The following is a 10,756-nucleotide window of genomic DNA, read 5'->3' on the forward strand; positions in this document are numbered from 1 at the left end:
ATTAGAACTATCACAAAAGTGGTCAAAAAAGATATTGAAAGAGAAAAATGAAATAAAATTATTGAGAAGAGACATATTATTTATTTTAATACTTGAATTATTATTTTGGTTCAATTTATCTAAAAAATTCAATACTAATCCATAAAAAAACACAACAAATAATATATGATATTTTTTAGATAAATGATATAAAATTATAGTTTGAATATAAAAATAAATTAAAATTTTAAATACCGCAGAAAAAAATAAAATAACTGTTGATTAAATAGTGAATAAAAACTTACTTCTAAAAATAGAAAATGAATATCTATATATATAAACATTGATATGTTGACATGACCGAAACGCTTCGCTCCGTCCAGAAAAAAAAAAGGAATAACAAAAATAAGTGTGCTTGTCCGGGGAAGTAATTGGAAATATAAAAATATGTTTCGAGCTTTTCAAAACACCAAAGGAGCAATTTTGAGAAAGAGGCGAGACACACAGGTATTAAAAAACCCAAGGATTTTGGGGTTTCAGGTTTCAACTTAGGCATGTATGGCCTTAATAAGACGCCGCCATCTATTATTCAACAATTACCACACCCAAATAATAAAATCTCAACCCTATTGTTTTCTTTTTGATTGGATTCCAATGTAATATCTCAATTTGACAAGTAATGATATAAATTATCCAAATTTATTGATAGTATTATTTTTTAATGAGGTGATAAAATTAATCAATATATAGCTGACATTATTTATATATATATATGGACTATTTATGCTACTTCATTAAAAAAAAAAACAAACTTATATCACATTTGTCTATTTAAGGTATCATGTTGAAAAAATTGGATACCAAATTAATATAAAAATTAATGTCAAACTTAAATATTAAATATTATATTAAACCTATTATTATTTTTAAGAATTGATATTTGACAAATTTAAAGTTTAAATCCTAAAATTAGTGCATGGAATAAAAACTTACACACGTAGAGTTATTATTTATCCTTATTTTTTTATTTTAATTTTTTAATATAATTAAAAAAACGTGTCATAACCCTACATTTAAAGCATACAATAGTAATCTAAATGCAACCTTTTCCTACCCTCAAATTATAGCCCTTTAAAGAGATGATATATAATATACCTAAAAATCGAATTTAATTCCAATTACTTCTTTCTAACACTTGTAAGGAGTCACATTTAATAAATTTAGAATTTAAAAAATCTTAATATTTTTATTTTTTAAAATAAAAAATTCATTAATTTATTTCATGAATGGGATCATATAAATTGGGTAAAAGAAAACACAACAAACACTATCATTGACGGTGAAAAACAAGCTCTACCAACATGACAAAGGCTTCAACCTCAACATCAATAGATTATTATAGCACATTGATAATCGGCTTTGTCACAACTCAAGCATGACATATCTAGAGTGATCGCAATTAACTATCACGTTAAGACAATCAGCCTAGGATGGGTCCAAAGCGATGGGCGAACAAATTCAGCAAAAGAATTGAGCATCTACCAAATTGGAGAGGATGACAAAAAATCGTCTCTAAAAGCAAGACTAATAAACGTGCTATAAGAGCATATAAAATTTTTTAAAAGTGAAGACTTATTGAGCAATTGAAAAGAAAATATAAAACTCAAGAGAACTTGAGTCCAAACCGACTTATGAAATTATTTATTAATCTAAAATACTCTCACAACAAAAACAGATTAAGAAACCAACGAAGAGCCACTTATTTTTCAAAAAAAACTGCTTGTGGTCGGTGGAATTTCAATGATGACATACACTATTATCTGTCCATCACAACTTGTGGAGACAATAAAGATACTCATAAAATAGATTTGTGAACTGAACAGCGAGAAGGCATATAAAATTTATGAGAAAAAAAACCGAAAGAGAAAATTGGTGGGAAGGAAAAAGAAAAGTTGGATAGCACCGCCTTGGGACAAAACAATGGAGAAAAAACTTACTACTTAGAAAAAAAAATAATTTTTTTTATATCAATATGCTAATATTTTTATTTTTTGATTTTTTACTTAATACTATAAAGAAACTAAAGACCGAATGTTATCTCCCAACTGATGTTGAAAAATTTTCCAATCTGAAATGGATAAAAATTTCCAAATTTGGAATGTTTAATTAGCATATAAAATTTGGATCATAAGATAATAAAAAAATAATAATAATACAAAACAGGGAAAGGAAAAGACAACAAAGCCCCCACATAATCAAGTTTTAAGAAATTAAAATAGAAATGGGAGACTCCCCATTCCCCACATCACATCTAAACAACGAATGAAACAAAATGAAAAATGAGAAGAAGGTGGCATTTTCAAGAGTGCAGCAAGGCCACCATAAACGAGGACAACTCAGCTTCTAGATTAGGATGGAATTATTATAATACCTTCAATAAAATAATATCAATCACATTAATGATTACTTTCTCTCTTTATTTATTTCCTATCATTCTTGTACTTTCCTATATGTCATTTTTTAAAAGACTTGTTAAAAATCATTTGATTTTACGAACTGGAGACATCTAGCGGCAAAAGGTTCAATTTCTTGTTTAATTTTAAAGTTCATAGATGATAACAAAACATAACTGTTAACGAGGCTGTAGCAGTGTTCGCAAGACTTAAATTTTTTATATATAAGTATGTTGAATGCTTAAGCATTGTTTTCGATTTTATTCTATCTTAAATCTCACTTTATACGAGTTTTTTTTTTAGAATTAATTCAATTTAATTTTGAATATATTTCAATTATAAATTCTATTATATTTTATAATATTTAATTTATATGTGTATTATTTGAAATTATAATTGTGTAATAATTATATGCAAACGAAACATGATAATTTTAATCAAAATTATACTTTTTTTTAATTTTACAAATGAATAAATTTAATATGCACAAAAAATTTTCGAAGTGTCAACCTTCTTCCTCGTTATATAATATGAAGTTTAAAATTATTAATTCAAAAAAGTCTAAGTAAAACTGTATGGTTTCATTTTTTTTTTTGCAACTTTATAAGTTAAAATGGGCATATAAAACTATTAATTAAGCAATATCAAAACATATTGACAAATATGATTCAACCATTCTTTTTAGGGCTCGTTGGAACATAAGCACAGGGGTTGCCTTCTTCATTCTATTGAAACCCTTAATTCACTTGATAGGTTCAATCTTCCAATGCATCATGAAGTCATCGTTTAAGAATATACTTAGTCTATCTCAAGCTTCAAAATAGATGCTATGTTCAAGATTTAAGCATTAATATTGGAAATTAGATTCTGATACAAAGTGTTATTTTTAGGAAAAGGAGATTTCATTAGAATAGTTGCAATGATTTTTTTTTTAATATCGCGGTTTCAATGTTCTCTTCACAATTAGAAAAACTCGATTTACCTCTATCAAAAAGATCTATAGAGGCTAGCATCTTAGGCATTTTTCAAATTGTCTAAAATTTTCATAATTTGATCCAGTATAACAACTTGTTTTTCGTTGATGTTGAAAAATTTAATTTTAGGATCGAATTTCTTAAACGAAATTGTTCAGGAAATTTTAATCGAGCTGTTACAAGATGAATACAGAATTAGGGAATAAAATTATTAAGTAATTAGTTAGATAAATTAGTAACTAGTGAATAAGGACTAAATTGAAAAATGCCTAAACTAGAGAGATTGGATGAGAGTTTAAGTAAGTCCTTAGTGTGCAATTTAACCAAGGCCATGAAGATAATTTAACCATAATTGAAATAAGTTGGCGGAAAGAATTAATCTCATCCATCCATCTCTACTATTATCAACCATAGGATTTATTATAATATAATTTAATATAATAATAAAAGAAATAAAAGATGAAAAACGAAGTGGTCATCTTCATTCCAAAACAAAAAGGAAGAAAAACTTTGCATGTTTCTCCCCAATGCCGAGAGCTTTGAACGGTTTTAAGGAACTCTTTCTTTTCGATTTTAATTAGAATATTAGCACAAGAAGGTAGTGTTTAGTAAACCCATTGTAATTAGATGATGAATTGTTAAGGTTTTGCTTAATAGCCATTGATGAGTTATTAGTAAGGTAGATAGAAAATGGTTAGAATTTTGATAAATAGTTGTGTTTTGGATCAGGGATTCCTAGGGTAGGGGGCTATAAGGTTAAGGTTGAGAGAATCGTTTGATGAAATTCTTTTTTAAAGATTGTCTATGTTAAAAATCAGAATTTTTGCATATTTAAATTATTGAATGTAGTTAAAAGACATAATTAGGATGTTGAATGATAAAAGGAATGACGAAGATGACGGACGAGTAATAATTTATTTTTTATTGTTATTTTTGAAGTATCAAAATATATAATTTTTATCAAATAAAAATATTAACATAATACATATACTATATTAATAAAAAAAACATCAAATTTAAGTACTAAATAATATATAAAACGCTTAAAAACTCTTTATTTCTTATCTCAAATTGGAGCATGGTAAAACAATTAGACCTAATTTATTCATTTCTATTAGTCGAAATTCAATTAATAGAACAACACAAGTGAAGAAAATGTAGTTTATGCACCTTATTAGGGGGAGAAAAAATGTAATGAGAAGAAGGATTATTGGATCGATGCTCTAAAAATAATAATAATAACAAAGACTTCGAGTTTCGAAGAGTATTAATTAATAAACAGATAAGCATTAATTAGAAACAAAATTAAATAAAACCAATGGAATGAAAGAAGACAGAAGCAACATTGTATTTGCAACTCAAATGGGATATTTTAAAACGAAAAACTTTGTTTATCTTTGCTTTATCTTAGTTGGATATTAGCAACAAAGAAAAAAAATTGCCCCTTCAAACTTCGGAGGGACGTTCTTCCAATTTAGGCACCCCAATCAGTTGACCGCCCTGCCCCTACTTTATTTATTTATTTGTCTTTTATTTTTTTTTTTTGGGCCAGCCTTTTATTTATTTGTTTTTTTTTCATTTGCTTATTTTTATTATGCTGATTAAAGTTCAGTTAAATTTTGTTATTAGTCTTTATATTTAGTAAAAGTTGTGAATTTAATTTGTGTATTTTTATTTGGTTATTTTTAGTCTTTATATTCTTTAAATTTTAAATTTTCAGTCCTTACCAAATAATAATTCATTAAGTAAAGTTATGTTATTTTTAAAATTTGATGGGCCAAACATATTATTATATCTGTAATATTATGTCAACTTATTATTCTCACATATTACTCACTAAAAATCTAGTTAATAGATTATTGGCTGTCATTTTCATTAAGGCTGAAATTTTAAAAATCGAAGAGTATAATTACTTAAAATGATTAAATTAGAGAAAATGAACTAAATCTACAATTGTACATATAGTACAAGACTAGTAATTGAATTTAATCAAATAAATTTAACCGCTACTGTTTGGGCCAAGACTAAAATTTTAAATTTTTAAAAAATATAGGGACTAAAATTGATTAAATAAAAGTATAATGACTAAATTCTCAATTTTTACAAAGTATAAAGACTAATAGCAGAATTTAACCTTAAAATTCAATGTTTAGGATGATTAGTATAGTTTAGAATTTAAGATTTAAAATTTAAGTTGAATTCTATATCACCGTAAATTTGAAAATGTCATTTTTTATTTAAAAACTATTAAAGCTATTTCCTTTTTAAATCAAATTTTATTTATTAAATAATACTTCAAGCAGGTGAAACTATTTTCAGTTTAAAATATATTATTTTAGGTCTAATCAATTTGAATGGATAACTCAAAATTTGAACATATTACCTTCCCAGGTCCATTTCACTAATGTTGACCTATAGGTTAATTATCCAAAATCCCAACTATTATAATATGCTTATTGCCGTTTTATTTATGGTTTAATATAACATTTGGTACATGAAATTGACACTTTTTTTTAATTTGGCACATAAACTTTTTATTGGTCTAATTTGGTACCTAAACTTGACACTTTTTCTTAATGTGACATCTAAACTTGACATTTTTTCTTAAGTTGGTAGTTAATCTTTTTTGGGATCAATTTGGTACCTAACTTGACTTTTTTCCTAATTTCGTACTAATCTTTTTTTTTGTTCGATTTTGTGCTTGAACTTGTCAAACGTTTTACAAATTACTCCAATATGCTAACAATGTTATTTTTTTATGACATAGCAAAAATAATCAATGTAAGATCGACATGTGACTGATGATATGATTTTTTTGTATTTTATATGTTCAATTACTTTTAGTTTTAATTAATTAATTTATTATTTTATTAATTGAAAATAATGAATTTCTTTTAATTTGGATTTTTAAAACTCTTTTTTTCGTATTTAATATTAATTCGTTAAGCATAGCTCAATACCTTTTTTTTTTCAACATGAATTTCCTCTAATACTGATAATATTTTTGTGGCATAACAAAAAAAAAGCATTGTTGGTGTTTTGCATAATTTGTATAACATTTAATAAATTAAGGTACCAAATTGAACTTAAAAAAAGCTTAGGTACCAAGTTGGGCCCCAAAAAAGTTTAGGTACCAAATTAAGAAAAAGTGTCAAGTTCATATACCAAATTGGGCTAAAAAATTAGATATTGACTTTAAAAAAAACCAAATTCAAGTACTAAATACTATATTAAGCCTTTATTTATTTATATATTTATCAACTTTTATACTTCTGTTCATTTATAATTGAAATATCATAATTTATAATCCAATTCGTAAAATACGATAATATGGTAAAAGTATCAAGCTTTTTTTTTTTTTTTTTTTTTTTTTATATTTTTATTTATATTGCATATTATAATCCAATTCGTAAAGTAATCATATTTATTAAAATTAGATTTCATTTCGAAAATGCAAATTATTTACTAATTTTATTTATAAATGATGAGTGAACTTAAATTAAATTGTAATTACTAATTGTCTTGAACTATAGCTAAATATCATTTGATTTTTAAAAAAAATTCTAATAATAATTCTAAAAATTAAAAAATCTTAGAAATAAGTATAATTTATTAAAAATATTAAAATATGTTAAAATATTAAAAATTTTGTTAAAACAAAATCAAACCCAAATTTATTAAAGTCAAAACTTACATTCAAACAGTTTTTTTTTTGTGAATCATGGTATTTTTATTTTAAAAAATTGAGTTCTCTTTCAATAATGGGAAAATATTTTCATTTTCAATAAAAATCTCGATTTGATGAGAACTATCTAATGCAACGAGACACTAAAATTATATGTTGAATACGCTCTACAATGCAATTCTAAAAGCACTCATTTTAATAAAATCATGGTTTTATTATTGTTGAAATCTAATCAAACTAAAGAACAACCCATTTATGGTAAACAAAATCTTTCGATTTTTCATCTCTCTTTGGTGACAAAAAATAAGATGAAGACAAGAAGCTCCTTTCGCCACTTCTTTACCTTTGGAGACATGTTGATGCTTTTGGGAGTTTTATTTTAAATTAAAATTTCACTTTTTATCTTTTATTTCTTCCTATAACTTTAAAACATTATTTTTTAAAATTCAAAACTCAAATACTCCTTGTTCAAAATCCGAACATTTATATTAAAAATTCAAAACTCATAAATTATTAAACTCAGTAATTTAAATATTAAAGCTCCTTAGGGTATTAAACAATAGGATCTCTAAATAGGAATGTTTGTAATAATTAAGGGGATGTAAAAATGAGTAATTGAAATTTTATACCGGTGATTGCAAAAGCATAGGAGATGAAAAAATGAGTATTCACTAAAGTAAAAGAAAATTTACATTAAATAATTTTTTATGTACCTTTTAGTTAGAAACATGAGTAATGAAGATGAAACTGAACATTAACGAAAGCATTAGAAATTTCAAACTTATTGTTAATACAAATTAGTTTTAAGAGTTATCTTTATTTTTGTTGGGTTTTCAATGAAAGACTTATTATAAAATTTTCACTTTACATCAATTCACTCTCTCTGTATTATAAAATTTCCAAATTTTATTTTCTTATATATATAAGACAGACTTTTTTAAAAAATATATTTATCAGTTAATTTTAAATTTGATGTCATACATAATGGAATTCACAATTCATGAATCTATACAACAAACGGAATACTATGTAAGTACTAACTTGGATTTGGATCCAAACTAAATTAGGCTTTGAGTTTAATATTGGGCCAAAATTTGGAGTTAAGCTTTAAATTTGAACCCATTTTAATTCCCCTTTAATTTAAACACAAAAATCTTATTTTAAATCAGAATTTATTCTTAATGATTTTTTTATTTTTTATTTGCTTTTTCTCAGAAATGCTCCAAGATGAAATGTGGATGATAATTTTTACCTCTTTATTTTGATATCTGCTAAAAAGGATCCTTAAATCCAGATTATTTCAATTCGGTTTAAAAATTAATCTAACCAGAATTAAAATAAAACTCAATTTTTAATTACATCATTTTCAAATAATTCAATTTAATCTTAAAATTAAATTAAAAATTCAGTTTAGTCCAATATTTACTTATCAGCACATCTTCAGTACATTCGAGGCTCAAACACTAAGAAATTTGAATTAAGAAGTCCAAACAAAATTAGATGTATATAACTGGTGTTTTGAAATTGGTAAGGTTTATTATTAGGCTAAATATTTAATTAGGGCCTAATTTTTAAGAGTTGTTCACATAAGGGTCAAATCTTTCAAAATGGTCATATAAGAGCTTAATCTTTACGAAAGTACTCAAACGAAAATCAAACCTTCCAAAATGAATGAATAAGAGCTGAACATTCTTGAAAGTGCTCAAATAAAGGCCAAAACTTTTTTAAATTGCTTAAATAAAGGCTTTTCAAATGTTGTATATCAAGTTTCAAATTATAAATTTTTTTATCATTTTTTTCTTTTCAAATAATATTTGATTCAGTTGCTATGTGTTTTATTCTAAACATGTCAACATTCACATAATTTTTACTACAAACAAATTGAAGTACGTGAAAACCCTTATTTAAGTACTTTGGTAAAGATTAAGGGCCAGTTTTGCATTGCTTTTCAAAAGCATTTCTGGCTCCAAAAGTACTTCTAGAAGAAAAGCTGTGCAGAACAAGCTGTTTTTGGCTGAAATTTTTAGCTTTTCAGAAGTACTTTTGAAAAGCACTTGTGAAAAGGAGAAGCTAAAATTTTTAGTTTTTTCTCTCTCAAAAGCACTTTTAGTGCTTAATTACTTTTTCACCCCTCCAATAACATAGTACTTTCCTTTTTTTTTTCTTGATACTTAATTATAAATGTGTTAAAATCATTGATTAAAAATAAAAAAAAATTTAAAATATTAATTACAAATATTTAATAGTTATATTTAAATATTTAAAATATAGTTTATATATTCTAATTAAATTTTATAAATAATTAATATTTATTGCTTAAAAATATTTAAAATTTATATTTTATATATTAAAATATTAAGAAGAAGTTATAATAATTTTTTTATATTCTTACTAAAATATAATAATATTAACTAATTTAAATATTATTTAAATGCATATTTATTACTTGATAATAAGATGGCTAAAATGGACATTTTATTTCTCAAAAGCACTTTTTGACAGTAATATTAAACACTCAAATTTTAAATCAAACTTTTCAAAAACACTTCTTAAAAGTACTTTTTAATAACACTTTTCAAAAGTATTTTTTAAAAGTATTGCCATAATCATTTTAAAATATTTGACCATAATTATAAATAATCCTAAATGTATATATTTAATGGCCCTAAAAAGTTATAAGATTGTATATTATCTTTAAGTATTTAGTACCATTAATTACTTATGAAATTTTATTTTTGTCATTATTGTGAATTATATAATTTGGTGCTTTACCATATTTGGGTTTAGAGTTAATTTAAACAAGCAATATTTTCAGTTACCCGTTGTTAGGTTATAATAGTAATTAGAAGGGGTCAAAATAAGGGCAAAATTAGTTTATTGTTCATAATTTAACAATTTTGAGATTTTAGATTCCATTTTTTTTGTAAATTATTTATTGGTTCTCTTTATTTTATTTTGGATTAAGTTCTATCATTAATGACTCTTATGTAAATTTATTCTAATTTAATTTCTAATATATTATCATTACGAGTTGAATTATATTTTGTAATAACTAGATTATAATTATTTGGACATAGTATTTATGATTGTATTTGTTATAATACTTGTAGCATTTTAAAAAATAAAATATTTGGACATATTTTTTAACCGAGAGGTCGGGAGTTCGATCCCCGCCCATGAGAATGAACCACATTTTATGATCAGCCGTTTACTTCTTTGAAGAGCGCCATCGATAAAAAAATTAGTCACTACTACTGATAGTAGACACCTTAATTTTGAAAAAAAAAACCTTTGCTATGAAATTTTAAATCCATGACATTCACTGAATATTTGATGATTGGTGGTGAATATGGTGATGTAGAAGCAAGGATCAATTGTAGTCCCACATACATGTCATGTGCATGGAAAAGCAACCAAATTCATAGATGAAAACGATGGGAAATAGGAGTTATCTCATGCACAACTTCTCCTTTAAACTTCCCATGTGCAAATGATTTTGTTGCAAGTTTTGATGTCATTAAAACAAAGCTATCAATGATGAAGCCCTCCTTTCTTTCTTTCTTTCATCACTTCCATTTCCATACGCATAATTCAAAGAATTAATATGAAATTTGCTTATGTATGAATCTCGTAGCCATCAAAACAGCTTCGTTCTTTTGATTTCA

This window comes from Gossypium hirsutum, chromosome A09 (genome assembly GCF_007990345.1).
Source record: "Gossypium hirsutum isolate 1008001.06 chromosome A09, Gossypium_hirsutum_v2.1, whole genome shotgun sequence".
NCBI lineage: Eukaryota > Viridiplantae > Streptophyta > Magnoliopsida > Malvales > Malvaceae > Gossypium > Gossypium hirsutum.